General features: G+C 35.5%; 1 protein-coding gene across 3 annotated transcripts in view; it reads left to right on the plus strand.

Annotated features, from left to right (window-relative positions):
• Positions 1 to 21,234, plus strand: part of Hr3 (nuclear hormone receptor 3 ROR-beta) — a 93,286-nt gene that overhangs the window by 6,218 nt on the left and 65,834 nt on the right. For 2 of the 3 annotated variants that reach the window (XM_018543741.1, XM_018543750.1), the window contains exon 1: positions 17,597 to 18,232. The exons of the other annotated variant lie outside the window; for it this stretch is intronic. The gene's annotated coding sequence lies outside the window, so the exon portion shown is untranslated. Of the gene's footprint in view, positions 1 to 17,596; positions 18,233 to 21,234 lie in introns of those variants that run through there. 3 annotated transcript variants of the gene reach the window in all.

A 21,234-nucleotide genomic window follows, 5' to 3' on the forward strand; every position in this document is an offset into this window, starting at 1 on the left:
CGGCGGCGGCGGCGATGACGGAGAAAGGAGCAATGTGCAGCGAGCGAGAAGGAGAGAGCGCGAGTCACGTTAGCGGATCTGTCGGTCGAGTAACGGAACGCCGGCGAGTACCGCTAGCACCGGCTCTGACGCGGTTACCGGACACCGTTACTTCGCCGATGCATGAGTAGCCCCCACGTGCCTCTCTTGTCATCCTCGTCGCACTCGTCGGAGAGCGCCCTCGAACGGGCGAAGAGAGCGCATTTGATGGATACGGATGTACGAAAAGATAGGTGACCTGATGGGAAAATTCACCGCAGTGTGTGTGAATTATGTAAGGAGGCATCGCGAGAGATGACCTTTTTGCTTTAATATCGCTTATTTGCTATAAATACAACATAACTGAAAAAATTGTTATTTAACGTATTAGCTGCTTGCAAGAAAAAGAACGAAAAGAAAAGAACATAAAGTAAAAAGGGAAACATTCAAGGGAATATACTTTTATTGCTCTACACTTAATTATTATACTACACCAAAATTACATATTTTAATGTTATAAAATTTTAATAATTCAAAACATTGCAACTTGTTTTCTAGAAAACTGTTTTTTTAACTGTGTTATTGTAGTAAATGAATGATACATTATTTGGCGATTCGCCTTTTTATTACAACATTTTAGAATAATCAATAGATGTCGAGAATTACGAATCGAAAACAATAAATTAAAAAATTGTTTTTTATCGAAACCAACTGATTTAAACTTCTATATACAAGCTCATAGTATTTATCGTATACATCACGATCTAATTGTACACTTTTTGTCATTTCATTAACAATTGTATTACTTGACTCACCATTTAAGTATTCTTTTAAATATTAAAGACAGTACATTGATGACTTTTTATGTATAAGACCAATAGTTTAACAATTGGCTCCTGTTTGAAAAAGCGCCTCACTCACCAATTGTTATATTTTTATATTTTTATATCATTACATTCGTTATATTTTTGTACTAAAGAAGACCTAAATTAAGGGTTAAAACGTTTGTATTTTTCGTTATTCAAATATAATTTGTTGTCACACATAAACAACCAGCGTCGACTCACAAAGGTTTTTCATTTATCTAACCTCTCTTTCTCTCTCTCTCTCTCTCTCTCTCTCTCTCTCTCTCTCTATAAGTTTCTGTAATTTTTATTTAAAAAAGTGTAATTGCATACAATAAGACGTGTAATTCTTGCGTAGAGTCCTTATAGTTGTTAAAATTTGCATTATAATAATTAGGAGTATTGTTTAAATGCACACATTTGCATTTATTTCAAAGAACAAGTTAATGATTATTAAAGCCGTTACAACAAACGAGTAACGCTTTCTTTCTATGTAAATATTGTGTTTTTTAGATATTTGAACGTTAAATTAAATAAAATTGTATTATTATTTTCCTTGAAAATAATGAAAAGCTATCATAATGATGTCAAATATTCAATAATTCTATTTTGAGACTAAATGCAAATTATTGATTTTCTTAATATATTTTAGGCTGTTATTAGTAATTCATATCCGGTCTCTATCTTCCATCATCCACATGATTACAAAAGTAACAATTAAAATAAACTTTTTAATAAATATACATAGATAAAATATTGTATATATCAGCTGTATACGATATTTTTTCTTATACTATTGATATATACTATATGTACATTTAATTTACATTACATTATATATATTTAATTTATTTAAATTACAAATGCATGTTTATATTTCAAAATCTCTAAAAAATATAATATTCCAGAAAACATTTTTTAATTTTTAATACATATCATGTATAATTACATTTTAAATGCGTGCTGCTTATATCAAATAGAATGTTCATCCATCAGATACTTATATTTAAAAATGATTAACATCTTTCTGATAAAGATATATTCGAGAGTTAAATTTATGCGTAGCATTTACCGTTATGTTTTATGTCTGAAGATCGCTTAGGCGTTTGTCTGTATCTAACAATGTTGATGTAAATAATGATCGTAGTTGTGGAGTTAATATTAAAATAAAACGGATAAAGAAATCGTACTGCAACGTTACATCGATAATCGCTGACCCATCGTCTTATATATGACGCATTAGTACGTCAATAGTCGACAACGCATTGATTTTATATGACGTAGCAGTACGTCAATGTGGTTATTAGACGCGTAGATTTTACGCGATATAGAGATAGTTTTACCACACAATGACATTTCGTAGTAGCTATACTTTTTTCCCGTTTTCGTTATAGACAGCATTATGATATAGGAAATGAGTAGTCGATTAAATTGCAGTTAATTGTGCTGTTAAATTTGGCCAATAATATAATCGACAAGTCTTTGACTATAATTACTATATAATTATTCGAGACGCAAAGAAAATTACCGTTAATTTAATCAGTATCATCAGACGCGAATAAGTCTGCCGTCTGGCTTAACAGGCGTCATTAATCCAAGTCTGTGATCAGAGAAGATCGTGTCGTGATCTTTTCCGCACTTTTGAGACGTTTTATGATGAAAGCTTGTCATCATGTTCGCCTAAAGCCCGTGTCACCCTACGGATTGAGATTGCGGATCGCGCATCGATATTCAGCCAATCAAAACAAAGCAGCTTTATCTTGATTGGTTGAATTCCGATGCGCGATCTGCAATTTCAATCCGATCCGCGTCCACAGTCCGTAGTGTGACATGAGCTTAAGACACGTCGAGTACGAAAGACGTTGCAGTGAGTAAGGGCGTGAATACCGGTTATCCAGCGGGTAATTTTTCCTGGCAGCCACGACAATTACACAACAAGGTTCGCGCTACTGTTCTCGCGCGTTAAAAGCGCCGTTTTCATCATGTGCGCGCACTTCGCGTAAAATTACCGTGTAACGGAAAAGGCGAGCTATGAGAAAACGTGATCGCGTGCGCGAGCGCGTCCCGCAGGTCTAGGGGTTAGGAGGTCGAGCTCCTTGTCGTTTTACCGTTCGTGTCCGGGAGAACTACCCAGCGCATTCCCCGACGGAGTTGCTGTTATCGTTATTATTATTGTTGGCCTCAACTACATCGCATTGACTAGCTCCGTTAACATGACTGATTGCGGGAATAATGCGATTTAAACCTGCCGGTAGCACGATAAGTTCCTGTTATCATTTCCAATTTCGTTTCTTGGCGCTATTATTAATATTTTTATAAAAATAATCGTTATTCTCTTCATGTTTAACTGCGAACTTCGTTCAAGTGCCGCTCTTTCCAAAAAATCAGTTTCCTTAATGTAACGTGTTCTGTTATTAAGAATTAAAATATATATAATTCATTTTTAAATTTACAATTATTTTTAAATTATTAAAATTATTTTTAATTGTGAGAAATTTAATTATAATATTAATAAAAAATCAATGCAAATTTTAAGTCAGCATTTTTTTAAATCTATATTATAAAAAATATTGCCAAAAATTATTCTCTTTTACATTTTTGACGGAAAAATACATTTCTAGAGATCTTAATTAATTTCAAAAATTTGAACATATAAGAATATTAATTTCAGATCCGTTATAATTAAATCATGTTATCGCACATGTTTAATTGTTACCAGGGAAAGAAAACTGTTGTGTTGACATTCTTTAATTCACAATTTTTTAGCTAGTTTGTATATTAGATAATATAAATCTCTTCTAATAGTATTTAAGTTATGACATACTATAAAATTGAACGTGTGGTAAAATCTTTTTTATTCTTTCCACGCGGTAACATTGAAAAATATATTTTAATCAATTACGCCTGTTAATCCAGTATGTTCGTCTGTCGCTCAAGATTTGTCTTTAACGAGCTTACTTGGTGCTTTACGTGGCAATAATATGTCTGACAGCGAAGCCCCGCATTGCGCAAATCGCATGCGACCATGGCGTGTCTCGATATTTTTATATAAAAGTACATACATATAGTGTTAGGATTATTTTTTAAACGTATATTCGTGAAAAATGCATTTTTTATCATTGTATAAATTCGCGTAAGTTTTTGTAAACAATGCAGTTTTGATCGTTTATTTATCCAAGGCAACATATAGTTTTCCTCTAGATTTATAATAAGTCTACAAAAGTTTAAAACTTATTGTCTTGTTCTTCTAAATCAAAATATATATGAAAATAAATATTTAAAAATATATAAAAATATTTCATACAAAATAAGTAATTTTACACCTTTTTTTTCTTTAACTCTTTTTCTTCAAGTCCAGAAAATCAAAGCGGATGTAGAAGCTCCGGCAATACTTGAGCTTTTAGTTAACAATAAAAAAATCTCCCAAATTCTAAATCACAATGTGTTTAAATTCTTCAATCGTCTAAAAATATTACACGGAACGGAGGAAAGGACAAAGGTTCCTTTGATTTACTTACACCGCTGGCAGAAACTCTCTCAAAAGAATTTTTTTTAATTTTACTCGCCTCTGGAAAGCCCGTTAAAAGGAAAATTTGCCACATTTGTCGACACAGCGAAGAAAACTTACCACTGCAAATACATCGCGAGCGCGCGTGACTCTTTCAGCCCTCACCAACGTTTTCTAAGTTATAGAGCCACACGTCCGCTCGTCCTTTTTCTTCCCCCAACGTTCGACGGCTATCCCTGTTCGCGCGTACGCGCGTTACGTGGCGCGCGTGACGGCAGTAGGCCAAGGGTTGAACGACCTGCAGCCTTGCAAGGCCGGTCGTCTCGGCACTCTCGGCTCAGCTCGGTCCTGCTCGGACACAATTCGACTTGACTCGACCGACAGCGCTCAGACGGACCATTCGCGTACTCGATCATTCGCAAGTAGTATCGACCGTGCATGACACACATATGTACATACGTACATGTGCATACGTGTATGTACAATATTATGTATACATATATATATATGAATCGCTGCAAATTTATCGCCGACACTCGTCTTTGCCGACGCAGCGACTATGGAAGAGCTACAGACACCACCCGTTGCATTGTGAGAAATCTGCAAGATGGTCATTGAGTTATTCTATATACCACTCATTTACAATAACGACGCAACTAAAAAAATTGTCATTCGTGCAGAAAAAGAATAGAATATTATAGAAAAAGATATAACTTCTATTTTTCTATAATCTGTAGTTATTATACTGCATTCCAAAGTTAATATTACAAATTTTAGATTTAGTATCGTATTCTTTTTAATTTTAGATTTAGTATTGTATTCTACTTATGATTATTAAAAATTATATTTTATCGCACTAATAACAGCGAATTGCTCTCATTAGCCTTAGTTTTTTATTTTGAGTTTTTCGAGAGTTAATTTTCTATTGATTTAATATTACAAAATTTTTATAATTTAAAAACATAGAAAATTATTTTCTGTAAAATTTTGTTTTTGAATTGTTATAGCAATGAACAATATGATAAAAATGAGAGATGATAAAAATCACATACATATAAATATATGATAACATTCGAAAGATCTTCCAGTTTATATAATAGCTATATTTCAATGAAAACTGATGAAATTTATAAAATACAAGCTTTAAAAGTAAAATAATTATAATGAGCTCGACGAGTTAAATATCAATATAAGAATAAAAGGACTTACGAGCATAAACTAAATATTCGTGTCCAATTACGATAATATGTTGTATGACATACCAAATTTTATTTAATTAAATTTATTCAATTTTATAATCCGACAATGATGTTCTGACACAGAATGGCTAAAACATTTGTGATAACTTTCATATTATAGAGTTTTACATTAAAATCCTAATTAAGCATGCTTGTGTGCTTATAATAAATTCCTCGATCTGTTTTTATTGATGACAAAACTTACACGAGAATAAAGTACGCGAGGATATACTATAAATATACAAATAAATATTTCTTTTAAATAATGATTTAAAAGAATTTAATATAAGAAGATGTATAAGATAAAAATTTTCCAAAAACAATCATTTATGTATTACATATCAATCAGTTAATGGCTGTGAGAATTGAGCGGAGAGGAAATGTAAAACATAGTTTACATTTACTCGCGCGGACGAACATGGACCTCAGTGAAGAGAAGCGAAACGCAAACGCTCGGACAAACATGTTTTCGTTCACCGATCCGCGAGGTAACCGTTCTACTCGCGCGAGTGCGTCGAATCGGAACGACGCACCGCCGATTGCGAGACGGAACTTCCGATTGCGACAGCTTCTCGCCGACAACGATCGCTTCTCGCGCGCGCGCGAGAGACGAGATGGCGGATGATACATCGATTTTCGCGCGGTTTCGCTTCGGAAAATTGCGCGCGGCAGTTAGCGACGCTATTCTCGAAAAACAAAAAGTCGAAGAGAACGTCAGGATAAGAAATGGCGTGCAGCGCGTTCAGTTACATAACTAGTTTTATTTTATTTTTTTTTTTAATTTCTACTTTCGTTTTGAAACCTCTCGTCGACAGCGTTCGAATTCGTTTTTCGATTACGTCAAGCGATTGAAATAATGTATTCTGCATCTCTGCGATACATCCGCTTGTCGCGAGTAGAATCGCGTAGTTGCGTTCGAGAATCGTTGATGGCGGGCGTGCTTATTAGTTTCAAACAGTTCGGACGCGATATCCATTTTTAGTTAAACGAGATGTTATCCGATCAAATTTCAATAACTTTTTGTTTATTGGTCAATGAAACAATACAATTTATATTTACGAAGTGCCAGACGATTTTTTGAGAAAAATCTCAGTCGGTACAACGTCATCCTCTCTATTCAATCAAATTGCTTTCTTGATAGTTTACTACGTTTTACTCGAGAAGGTAACCACTATCTGAAATATTGTCCCACAGATTACATGATTTCATTTGATTTGATGTAATTTTATTTGATGACAAATAATCTTCCTCACTACACATGCAGTGATTTTGTAAAATAAATGATTTTATCTAATATTATATAATTATATTTCTTGTAGTTGCATATGTAATTGTCGGATTACATACCAGAATTTCATATTAATTTTATAATGATTTCAAGGACTTCGTCCCACGATTAAGTTAAGTGATTACCCCCTCGGTTTTACTTTTACATTATATAAGTTTTATCATTCACGGAGATTTAAGAATCATAAAGATAATATGCAATGTAAGAATATTACATGTAAAATTACAACATACAATAAAATTTTTATTTTTTATAATAATTAAACAATTTACTAAAATGCACTAAAATGTATTAAATTTACAATTAAAGTTTAATTTATCAAATATTTACGTATAAATAAAATATAAAATAATAAAGTATTTACATATAAATATTTGCACATTAATTCGCCAACAAATTACATACCATAAGTATGTTGTTGATACAAATATATAAATGTAAATATAATATGCATGCTATATTATCATTATGTTATATATTACAAAAATTTGTACTTTACATAGGAACTATAAAAAATACATTACTGTTATAATTTTCTAATCTAATGTAAAAACGTTTAATATAAAAATATTTACACGATTAGAGATAAAAGTACTAATTTTTGTGAAGTCGTACAATTTTATATATTTAAGAAACTAAACTGTGTCATTTTTATATTTATGTAATTTTACGCACTTCTCTTGCAGTGTAAAAGAAAGCTTCAAATTGAATTATATACGCTAAAATTATGTGTTTTATTTGTTCCAATAAGATCCAATCTTCAAAATTGTTAAATGAAATAACACGTACAACTGTGTGTATAATATCGGTACATTAAATAATATTTTATAATATAATAATTAAAAAAAGTGTCTAAAATATAAACACACAGGCACATGTGTCAATATATTTTTTATAATTGTTTAAAGCCTTATCGGTTATTATTAGTCACCCCTCTTTTTTATTAAAATTTTTTATAAAATTAATTTTTTGTGCGTACTATTCCATTTATATAGTTAAGCATTATAAATATATTTCATTCCGTATTAACACTTATATTTTTATTTCAGGTAAGATCATTACTTTCATTCTACTTACCTATTTGACGACCACTTTGCGGTGAGTACATCTCTACTTTACCAAATAGTACAAATGATGTTATCTGATAAACAGCCAAAACAAATCGCATGACAAATTAAAGCTGGTTATAAAGGAATCAATGTTCCACGAGTACAATAATATAATAAACTAAATGACTTACAAATTAAATGACCGACACTAGAGCACGGCGATGTAAAAAATTGTATCGGAAATTCAAATTATGTATAAATGAACACAGCAATATGTAGAGTTAGTTATAGAACTCGTAAAACAGGAGAGCACATTATTATGCGGCTCAGAAGGGGTTAAGCAATGTGTTACGGTAGAAAAGATACGTGTCCAAGGCATAATGTAGATATGTGTATATACATATATAATGTGTGTACATATATACATGTATACGTACACGGTGTCGTAGCATATCCGCCGGCTTAGCCGGCGGCGTTTGAAAATAGATCGGGGAACGATAAAGTGCAGCCGTGTCGGTGAGCTATTGAGAGTTTGCGCAATAATCGCAGATAGATTTATGCTAGATGGGATTGTTGTGAAAACGATCAACTCGTGAATCGCGAGGGTGAAGTGTGTCTAGGCAGAAATATCGGATGGTCGACAGCACAATCTCGAGGCATCGAGAGACGACGTTGACTGATGTGGTCGCTTTTCTACGCCATCAAATTCTGAAATGTTATGACACGACTTAGAACATGTTCTGAATACACATTGTGTATTTAGCTTTTATTATATTTTTTTTTTATAAAAAAATATAATAAAACATTCATTATTTTATTTTGAAGTATAAAAAATAAAAACTAAAATTACACAATGTTGAGAGAGGAAACTCTCTCGAAACAAAAAGTTCCTAAAACTCATTCTGAAGCGTCATGTTTATATTTTTTGGGTATGCATTATACTTTTCAAATATTATAATACAACAAATTTTGCGTTAATGTAATCATTTACTTATGGTTTTACTTATTCAAAGTATATAATAATAATAATATTTATTTTGAAAAGAAGAGAAAAGTGTGGTTAATATACAGATGTAATAACAATATTACGATTATTTTGTAAATACAAAGTTGATCGTAGGAGGAAATGGATAATTATTATTGGAATTATTACAACGTAATAATTAAAATCGTACATGGGGTATCTCTTCAATAATTTATATCTATACGAGAGAGTACACGCCCACTTCTTTCTTTCTTCTTTTTTACATGCACATTGCGTAACTCACGAGAGTGCGAGAAGGATTCGACTGACAGAAATGGACCCGGGAGCGGGTTATGATCGGATCTGGACCCCGACCCAGGTCCGGAAACAATTTTGGTGCCGCGGGCGGGGAAAGCGAGACTCTAGCCTGACAGACGTTTCTCTCCCTTCGTGCTCTCTCGCACCTTCTTCGACAGCCAGTTTCGCGCTACCGAGATAGCCACCAGCTAAGCCCCGGGTATGCATCGACACCATATAATGAAGGGTGATTGGAGTGTCGCTCAAGCCGTAGAGAAATGTTTATCATCGTTTGTATAGTAGAACGCCGTTTATTAGAATCACGCGTTTACCAAAGTCGTTTCGTGCCAGGTAAACTGACTTGCCGAGAGCGTGTGCGGTTATAAATCAGTTGAACCACCGTTTCTAAGAATCTGTCTTCCCAGGTGCAAATTCACCAGATAATCTGCCGTGATAAGAAAGATTTCTTTCTTCAAAGATTTATAAATCCATGTATCTTATATTAAAAATTGTTCAATATCAGATTTGTACCTTTGAAAAGTGTTGATCTCACAATATTTTTACTCATTTCGCACGGCGTTTTATATTATACATAAATTTGTGTATCAAATTATGATTTCTTAATTCTGAAAGACTATGATGCATAGAACAGATGATCAATTTTACAAAACCTTCTGATTGTAGATCTTTGATAATAATTTTACACAATGTCAAATCACAGATCTTTGGTAACGTCATTCCATAAAACAGGTTGCATAATTCTACTTCGCGGATCTTTGATGGAGTAGCCTTTATATACATGAATCTTTACTTTTATTTGAACTCTTTTTCCTTTATATACAACTCGATTACACGAAACGCAAAGACAGGTCAACGAGATAAAATTTCGTACGTGTGTATCGCGAATTCGTCGTCGTTTTAACAGCTGAGAGTGACTTGAAGCGAATGAGAGGAAGGAGAAAGAGAAAAAGAAAGAGAGAGAGAGAGACCTAGATTTCATTTTCGTTGATGAGCTTGGCACCGGTTCAATTCGCCTAAATATATACCACCTTTTTCTCTGTCTTTCTCTCACCTTCTGCATGTCCTTTTCGTCGGATCATTCCTAGTTCACGAAACCAGCGGAAGAGCCTGAGAGTTCTATCGCGATTTATCCTAATACGAATTAAAATGATACAGAAATGAGAATGATTAAAGTACACAGAGAAATTGGTCTCTTATAACATTATGAGAAAAAACTCGACATTAAATTGCAGATATTAACTTTACATTTTTATTTTAATTTAAATTGATAATATGAACATAAATACAAGTAAATATTGAAATAAGTGCTGCCATAAATAATGATGAATGATCGCTGGCTGTTTTTCATAAATATTTTATCATACTATTAATTTCATTAGATATTTTATCGGCTTTCGCTCTGTGGGTAGTGATTGTTCAAAAATTGTTCGCATACCTTTGATGTCAAGAAACGGAAAAATAATAATAATGGTGCACTATGAACTATCAGCTGTCAATTTCAGATAGAACAAAACACAAGGAACGCATGAAAAAACAAAGGATATTTCGAATTCACTCTGCACCTCAACAGGCCGGACTCGGTTCGTGCAACAGTATTCGAGGGGACCGCTTGTCAAACGCCTCGTTGTCGTAACGTAATTTACGACGGAATTTGCCTAGAAATTTCACCTTATAACTTGTTCGGAGTTTCAACGCTGCGGGTCCCACCGAAAGAGCGCAACGAACCCAAAATGAGAAAGTAACTACCGTGCAATCGCGCTTACAGCCGATTTCGGCGGTTACATATTCGCCACGTTATGAGCCGGCTTGAGTTTCTTACCGAAGGAAACGGCTTGGAGACTTTCGACCTTGGAATATCGCTCGCGAGTTCAATCTGACGGCTTTTTCAACGAGCATGGTTACTGCGCTCCAATAATTCGCGCGTAGACATGGAAAATAATTCTTGTAAACGCGATTTGCGCGAGAGAAACGAGTTCCTATGTATTTTCTACGATTGAACTTTATACGCAGTGTTCTGTTGGTGATTCTATCCGTTTTGGCAGTGGCAAAAGCTTGACGGAAATGAAAATTGAATATTTACAGAGAAACGGTACAGAGAAATGTTAAATATTTCGATCAGCTCAAAAAACATGTTTACGAGAATTAAAATAAGGCTATAACGTTTGACTCGTCTGTCGTAATTTTTTACTCTTCAATAAGTAGGTTATTAAATAAGTTATTAAAATTCGAAAAATCATTTCTATTAATTTATACTTCGCAATGATCATCAAATTTTATTCCTTCATATTTTACTTAATATTCCTTTAAAACTGTATTAACTTCCTTCAATTTAACTTTGATATTTATTATATTGCACTACTCGCTAATGTATTTTGCAGTTATTATCTAATTATCTAATACTTAGGAAATTTTAAATCTAAATCAATTTATCATACAAACATGATTAGTACACTAATGCAAATTCCGACAGAAGTCATAAACGTTATCAGAAAACTACTTGGTCCCAGAGTGGAAAGTTTCCTTCGGCTCTATTCCAGCAGCATCGCGTCACAAATTTGCGGTACTTTCACGACGCAATTGCGCCATCGCGACACGGTGATTCCGCGGCTGGTTTTCGGCGGCGATTTACGGCGACGAGAATGACAATGGCGTCGGAAAAGTTCGCACGTAACGACGACGACGACAACGACGACAACGACGACGACGACGACGACGACGACGACGACGGTCGTGACGGGTGAAGTGATTCTAACGGTACATCCCTGTGCGCTTTCAGCGTGGTCTACCAACCTACTGTGCCTACCTACTACCTATCTGCCTACCTACTTACCTACCTACATACCTATACCTATACATACATCCTTCGCTCTTGCGGAAAGCCTGCCTAGGCCCGCATCGATCGCACGTATATGTATAACGCGTACATGCCTATCGATCGCGTTGCCCCAACTCGCCTCGTGTCGCCTCGCCTTCTTCCCTCTCGCACGGGAAAAAGGCGAAATGGAAAAAAAAAATCCTCGACCACCCCCGCCTTTCTCTACCTCGATCGCAGTGAAGTATAATCCGAGATCTCACCGTCCTCGTGTCACGTTGCGTCTCTGTTGGATTATGTTTACACTGATATCGCAACGACACCAGGGGTTGTTACTCTAAACGGAACGTAAGCAACCCCACCGTGGTATCTAAGCTGGTCACAAAGAAGAGTGTAAGTTATTATTGATACAGTGGAGTCGACAGTTGACTATCCTCTTTCGTACCTCACCGAATCAATTTTCTTTTCGAATAAATTTCGATTAGTTGAACATTTTGCTTATCATAAGGAGTTCTAAGCTTTGTTTATTATTCTTACAAACGGTCTTTTATCCTGATTTTGAAATAAAAAAAACTTGTTTCTCTCGGCAGCACATTTAATTTTGCCTTTCTAGGAATTTAATAAGCGTCTTGTATCTTCTCGGCTTAACTGCATCAATTAAAGGGGCATAAATGGTTGAAGAAGGTATGACGTATTTTTATGAAGATTGACTTGTCTCTATAAATAAATGATTATTTTTCATTACGTTTATTCACTAGTATGTATTATATTATATAATTTTTAACCGATTTGTGTGTATAACTTCAGACAACGTTATGTTACTTTAAGAGATTATATCCGCTTTAACTATATCTCTTTAATTATAAAAATTCTGCAGTTATTTAATTAAACCTATTGATATAATTGCGAATAATATTAAGTATCTACTAATTATTACATAATGATACTTAATACATTATAACAGGAATGATCATAATTAACACTCAAGCTATTTATAAATCAATACTTCAAAGAAGAATTAACGCAAATGTAAAAATAAATGCTATAAAAGGAGAGATGTTATAATAACGGGGGATTTCACGTGAATCGAGAATTGCTGATAAAATTCCCAATTCAAGCTCCGACTCAAAACCGCAACGTCCTCGACCGTTCGATTCATCGCTCTTTTGTGTCCGGTTTCAAGCCGCATGGGTCATTGACAGTGGATGCGCGTAAATAACTGTAATTTGTCGTTTCCATCACAGATAACCGGTAGACTATTGCGTCACAAGTCTTCTACCAAACCCGCACGATTCCACGCCCATATGGTCGGTAAAACTGTGAGAATTCGCAATAACAGTAGTATCTCCGTCCACATAACAGGACATTGTTGCATTATTACATTTTTCTTTATCAACGCATTTATTCATCGTATTTAAAAAAAATTTTAATGATAGAGTCGAATTTGTGGAAAAATAGCAAGACTCGATTTGACTGTTACTCAATTGCAAAAGTTCTTTGCAAAAGTTTACTCTTTAACAGTACTTTGTATAATTATATTATAATATACATATAACTATGAGCACTATAGTATACGTGATCGTAATAATACGTAACGTCATATATTTTATGATTAATTAGTTGAAAAATCATATTTTAAATGTATTCTTTTATAACTGCCTTCGTAAAAATGAGTATCAGAAAAAAAAGTATCAAATGCAAGTAAGAGTAAATATGTTTTGCAAAATGTTTGCAAAAAGAACCTGGCTACAATAATAACATGTTAACCTCATTTTTTCGGAAATTTCTTCAGGATGGAGCTCTATTACCGACAAAATTCATGTATTTGCAACATTATGTAAATATTTCCGTGCGACGAGTACTTTGAAATTCAAACGATCGGATCCTCACGATCGATAGTTCTTCCATCTCGCACGACATCGGTTCGGTTTTATATATCAGTTTTTAAGAATTCCGGTTCATTTTTTTCACGGCCGGATAATGGAGATCCTTCTTCCCGTTTGGGCCGATCGATCCGATTGCGCCGCGTCTTCCCACGTACCTGCGGAGAAACCGTCATCTGGAATAATACGCGAAACGACAATAAGCTTGAGTGGGTGGGAGTGAACGACCTAACGGTGCGATATCGAGTGTCGCGGATGCTTTTATATGATCATTGAAAAAAGTTCTATATATCTCAATTCTGTACGAAGAGGAGAGAATTGTTACGCCGAAAAATGGTATAATAATGCCGTGCAATACCAAATTTAAAATGTTTAACTTGAAATGTCTGGTAAAATTAGATTAATTATGAAAATATGCATGTAATTATGTGGAAGTATAAAAATGAGTTACGAAACTACGTAATGAATATGAAAAGAAACTGTCTGCAGCAGTTACTTAAGAAAAATAAATGAGAGTCAGAATGCTCACTAATAAGAAAGATAATATATGGTGTGTGTATATATATATATATATATACACGTATATACATATATACATATATTATATACATATAATGAAGTGCTTTAAGTAAAAACTTTAACAAAAGAGAGAGACATTAAAACGATGGTTACAATTTATTTATGGCTATGGCAATTATTATATTTTTTAAATCATTACATGAAGAAAAACAGTTGAGAAATTTTTTAACCTTAAAAGACTAGTGAAAATATTCTAGCTGTTTGTGCCGAATTTATGATAAATTTTACTTGTTTAAAAGTAAGAAAGATCGAAGATGTAAGGTAAAAGATACATTATAATTATAGTACATCATCTCAAGTGGTTATTGCCTTACAGTAAAATAAATCATACTTTTAGTAAAGTTAATCATACTTACTATAAAGTCCCAAACAACACAAAATCTAAAATTAAAACATAAGAAATTTTGTATGTCTTTTAAACGTCAAAAATGTCTTATATCTTGATTTTGCGTTGTCTGGAGTGCTATTTTCAAGACTGATGAGCAAACAACTCTCAGGACTCTTACATACTTGTATTTTTTACAATAAAATAAAGTTTGTCAATGCCAAGAAAAAAAAACTCGTCGATGAAGTAAATTCTACTTGAGATGTATTGTAATTTTTATAAATTTATTTTATGAGAGAGAGAAATGTAAGAAGTAATATTTTACGGTATTATAACTAATCGACAATTGTTCTTTTACCAGAAATTAAAATTGTACTTAAATGGACGCCTGTCCTTATGTGGATCTATTGATTCTATATAATTTATTGAAATTATTCTATATAATTTTTATTGAAATATTATATTATTATTTTTCTCCGTGTAGACTCCACATTATCAATTTATATTTCGAAAAACCCATCGACGATCGCTATTACATTTCTTTTTTTCTTCTGTATATGTATATCAACTTGCGATTCATTATACATACAAGCGCTTGTTAAACATTTTTCAAATTTCTGCTAAGTTTTTCAGCATTCTCTCTATAATTACTACATTAATTTTAATTTCCTTATCATATTATTTATTACATAAACTTTATATTTAATTGTTAAAAGGCTGTTAATTTAATTTTAGCTCTTTTGCTCGTAACTATTATATGAAAACTAATGAAGTTATTCTGAGCAATTTTCTCCAGTATAGGTTGTAATTTTAAATAATTAATTTTCATTGTTACCTTATATTATTTTGACATTTTAATATATGAAAAAATCAAAAAAAGTTTGCAATTTCCCTTAATAATAGAAAACTTAAAGGTGCAATCAAAAAACGTCAAAACAATGAATGATACGTTCAAAGTTAAACGTTCGATGGCCGTTATTTCAGTTCTTCATTCATATAAATCACCGATGCCTTCTTGAAATTCTCATCAGCGTTCGGTTCCCGATAGTCGAACTGTTTTAACTACAGAATCAGGAATCATGATTAGCCATAACGGTGAGACCCGGATGACAACGATGGTGATGCTTTTTCGTTAAGTGAATAAAATCTGCTTTGTTGTGGTAATAATGACGACTATGACTACGACTACGATTACGACTACAACTATGATGACGACGACGACGACAACGACGACGACGACGACGGTATCCCTACCAATCGATTGTTTAGGATCGATCGTGGTATGGTAAGTGCGTGCGCCATTCTGTAACCGGCCTCGCTAGACAGAAAGTAAACGCTTTTAACCCCCTCTCCATTTCCCCTCCACCCTCTTGTCACATACGTGTTATATTTACGAAGGATCGTTATAAAATCGTCGTTTATTATATTTATTAGCGCGCAACGATGAGCTGACATAATCGGGACATTGGATGAAAAAGGCGCATTTTAAACGAGGTTCAACTAATGGATTTAAAGTCTTATTTAATTGTACAATATGCTCTAAGAGTAAATTGTGTAATCAATAATTTGGACGGAAATAATCTTTCTTTTAGAATCAATTAAAGATATAGTCACTAACGAGCGGTTTTTCTTTTTATCAAAATTGTAAACAGCGCACACACGAGTACGGAAACGGAAATTATTATACAAGTATTTACGATATTTAGAAATTAGATAGAAACTTGTCATGATTAAAAATAGCATTGGCATCTAAATTGGTATCCGCATTAGAATCTATAACTCTCCTAATAATCTTTTTCCATATGACATCATATCGTGATAGTGATGTAATGTAGCATACGCGCACGTATTAGAACTTCTCAAGCTGAAACCATCGCACAAGTTTATATTTATATTATGAACATTCTGTGTCCGTACACCCTTTGTAATCAGGACGGTTAACATCGAAGGGGATTCCTTACGATCAGAGCATCGTTCCGCGTCCGTGCGGAAGACTCCGGAAAGTATATCGAAGGGAGTACGGGCTGCAACTCGACCTATCCCAACGTGATCCTGTTTACAGCAACCCTTACTACCCTTTTCCTCTCGCATCTCTTTAGTCTCGACTTATCTAAAAGCCCTCCACCTTCCGCTCCTCCTTTCTCACCCTGCCACCCCATTCTTCTCTTCTGTCGCGAGAGTTTCCTTACTCACAGAGCGCGCATTCCCTCCTTCCCTCCTCCTCCCCCGCAGCCCCGTCCGCGTCCCTTCTACCCTTCCCCCCCCCCTCCCCCCGCCTGAATGCTTTGTGCCCTGCGCACCGTGCTCTTGCCCTCCTCATCGTCGCACTCGCGCTTTCTTCGTCTCTTTCTCCCTCTCTCTTCAACCGACTTGCAAACGCGAAAGACCGACAAAGAGGCATTGATAGAGAGGGGAACGAGAGAGGGAACGAGAGGGCAAACGGTGGGGCTGGCTCTCTCTGGTCTTGCGCGACGCGTACCAGTCAACCCAGAGCCACGGTCGCGCGACAGCCACGGTGCCCGTGGAAAGGGATCGTTCGCAATTGACATAGTCGCGATTTTTCCCTCAAGTGCCTCGCGCTAATCTCTCGCTCTCCCTGCGCTCCTCTCCCACGCGAGCACCGTGCGCTCGACCGTTTCGGAGTGACCCGCGTATATAGAGTGAGCCGCGTGCGTTCTCCAATCCAACACTGCGGAGTGACCGGCGTTGCGTCGCGTCGCGTCGCGTCGTCCGACGATCGTGAGGAAACGAGAGAGAGAGAGAGAGAGAGAGAGAGAGAGAGAGAGAGAGGAGGAGTGCAATCTCCGACACTCCGCGTGTCGCCGCAACTATACCGCGTCCGCGAAGAAACCGATGGCACACGGCGAGCCGGGGCCCGTCCTCGCGGTTGCTTGGCCAGCGTGCGGCCCTCGCGCGCGGATAGTCGGGATGCGGAGGGGCTGCTCGTGACTGTCCGCGCGAGGACTGTGCCAGTCGACGCCCCGCGAACGGACCCACGGAGCATTGGAGTGCCGGTGGACGGCATCGACGTCGCCGCTTTCGTCTTCACCTGCTACGTACTTGCAGGCACCGTCGTGCACGTCGTCGTTATTTTGCGGCGTCGCGACGAGAGGGAAAAAGAGTAGTATCGACGTTTTCTCGTGCCGGCGCCGCGGTGCCACCCCTTGCGCACGGAGGAACCGCAGCGGCCGGCCCGTACGGGCCGCACGAGTCAGTGAAAGTGAGTGATGCGAACGCGTCCGCCGACGTGGAGGAGGGGGAGGAGCGAGTGCGACGACGGGACGAGCAAGTGTCACCGCTACTTCTTCGGGGTTGTTTTTGTCTCTTTGTGATATCTCGACGCGCGTCCTCGGGGATTGCTGCGACATTACGGAATTATTCAGTCTGATGAACGACGACGCAGTGGTGGGTTGCAGGATAAAACTTATCCCTCGGCTCGTTTCGTGCAGGTTCTTCCCGCCTAGGGAGAAGGTGCCTCTCTTGGGAATAGCTATACATCATAACGTCAGATAGTGTCAAGAAAGTCGATCTTGAAAGTTGATACGACACGATGCATTATCTTTTTCGTCAATGGAAAGTTCATACTGTCAAACGTGGTTATGTTCCTATATACATATATTCAATCCCATGTTAAACAATTACTTTAGCAGCCTTTAAAAATCTCAAGATGGTTTTAATAAATCAGTTTTATCAATTATTTTGACACGGTGTACAAACCATCTGTCACATTCTCTTTTGCGTATATATAAATAGTTACGATAATAAAACATTAAAGGCAACTGAGAGAACACACCGCAGTTAACATTAGCATATAATAATATATTTATTATACATATGACATATCAGTAACGTAGATGAATTCTTGTTACTTGCATTATTCTTTTTCTTTTTACATATTACATATGTATTATGAATGTTTCGGCCTTACTTTAGCGAATTAACGACAAATTGAAGTCATGTATTCTTGGTGGAAAAATGCACAATTTATATATTGCGAATGTTTCTTCTTGAGCAGCTATACTGTTAAATTTGCTCCAACGAAAAAACTACAACGAATAACATATTAGTAAAATAATACGTAGTGGTCTATTTAAAAAAAAAATTGGTTACACTTAAATCTGTTTCCATAGCGGAATAAGATAAAAGTTATTTTACTTTATTTTTAAAAGTAATAAACTCAAGGATTTGATTTAAATTTGACCACTTAATATTTAACGGTGTGTTTACCGCCGAATATAGATGCGTCCATTTTTATTTACATGATTGAAAATTCGAAATGAATCTTACAATATTTAACATTGGATAGTAGGACAGTATATTTAGCGCTAAATACAATGGAAATGCTGGGATTTAAAGTAGGAAATTGAATTATCTTTTCTAAAAGAGAGAACACATGCTCTTTCATAATATCGCGAAAAGATGTGCTTTATTCTTCATTGTCTAATGACGCACGCGAATCTCAATTAATGAATCTCTTCTTTCACGAAAAATTCACTCACCTGAGGAAAGCTTGTTGATGTTGTAGAATATAAATGATGTTCTTTTCATTTTCACATAATCGATTTTCCACTTTTCCCTGTTATCTTCTAACTTGGAGCATTCACGATTTCGCGACATTTATTCTGCTTTCTCTCCCTCTCCCCTTTTCGTTTCTCTCGTTCTTTCTCGTTCTCCTTCTCGTTCTCTCGCCCACTCCAACATTTACCTCCCGGTTATGGATATTATTAAGTAATACCTACATCGCACGCACAGCGATACAGAAGCGCGAATGTGTGCGCGAGCGCATGCTGCACGCAGGCGAATGGAAAAGCACGGGTTCTCATTCCGGTGATATCTCGCGTTCGCGAGGCTATAATCAGAGATTTCTTCCTTTCCCAATGCGACTAAATACGTATTAAAAGACCTAAGAACTCTTTTCAATATCATAACGGATTATCTCGGATGCGAATCAATACTAGAAATGATACAGGGTGGTTCGGGGTTATTTCATGCTACAATTTCGAGTTTTTGTTTTTCGAGAAATTTCAGACCGCGTTTTCTCTTTCGATGTTATACTTTCTCAAATCTCTTTCTCATAAATATATTACATATATTTTTACCTTTGCTTTTTAAATCACGTATAATATTTTCTTATTGAAAATGAAGGGACAGATGTAAAATCACGAGTGAAATTATTGAAAGGACGATCTTATCAGGATTAGATTTGTATCTATAGTGTGTAAAAACTGTGCGGTACCATCGGTACTACACACGATGGAATAATTTACATGGTGTAATCATAAAATGTATATTAGAAGATAGACCATTCCCGTTGTTATCTACGACGGTGTCCTCGCGAGGCGACCGGAAATACCCACGTGACGTGATGGGACGAAGACAACAATAGGAAACATAAAATTACGTTATATGCAAAGTGTCTTAAAATATCAGGCATCATCATTGAGATTGTTTTATTAATTATATTTCTATTAAAAAGTAAGTCGCGCATTTGAAATTAAACGTAGAAAAAGCCTCGTTATTATAGAAACTAAAGTATTGATTCGTTTAACAACCTTTTTCATGTTAATTCTTAATTGTTCTAAGAATTTTTATAAAACACTTTTGCAATGCAAAAATTTTATTGCTGCATATTTTCCACATATCTGCTAATAATCATATTACATGTTTTATTTATTATATAATTATTGATATTAATTAAGTGACAGTTGATATATAAAATTAGTCATGGTTAAAAACACATTACGTTTATCGCTTGAAAATTGTCCATATGAGGAATCATTTATTCATATAGATCAAGTTCGACCATTCGCTGACTGTTGCCGAATGTATGAAATAAATATTCAAGTTGAGAGATTTTAGGCTTTGACGAAATAAATCAATAAATGCCAATAAGGGCCTTGGTGTTAATACGTTTGATTTTATTCAAACACATTAATACCAAGGCTTTTGTTGTCCATCAATGGCGTCAGGATATTTTTCAAACGTTTGATCCTCGATTTGGATCCTCTTCAGTGTAAGTTCAATGTCCATGTTTTTAATGATATTAAGTCTGGAAATTTGATGATACCTGGATAAAGAAGTTGGTAGTCAGTTTTACACAGGCCGCGCTTCACTGTTAGATCACATATTGTATTAAAAACATCGACATTGAACTTACACTGAAGAGGATCCAAACTGAGAATCGAAAACGTTTGGAAAATTATATCGATGCATGGACAATTATATTTTTGAGTAAAACTAAACACCAAGTGTCGACTCTTATTGGCATTTTCCATTTATTGTATAAATATCTAATAAATCGTCTTTCCTAGGTCGACAGGTAGGGATAAGTGCAAATCGCGTGCACATGGTCGGGTCACCTGTGCATTTCTCTCCCTTCTCTTTTTCCTCTCCCCTCCCCCCCCCCC

The sequence above is a fragment of the Cyphomyrmex costatus genome, unplaced genomic scaffold (assembly GCF_001594065.2).
Source record: "Cyphomyrmex costatus isolate MS0001 unplaced genomic scaffold, Ccosl1.0 scaffold112, whole genome shotgun sequence".
Classification (NCBI taxonomy): Eukaryota; Metazoa; Arthropoda; class Insecta; order Hymenoptera; family Formicidae; genus Cyphomyrmex; species Cyphomyrmex costatus.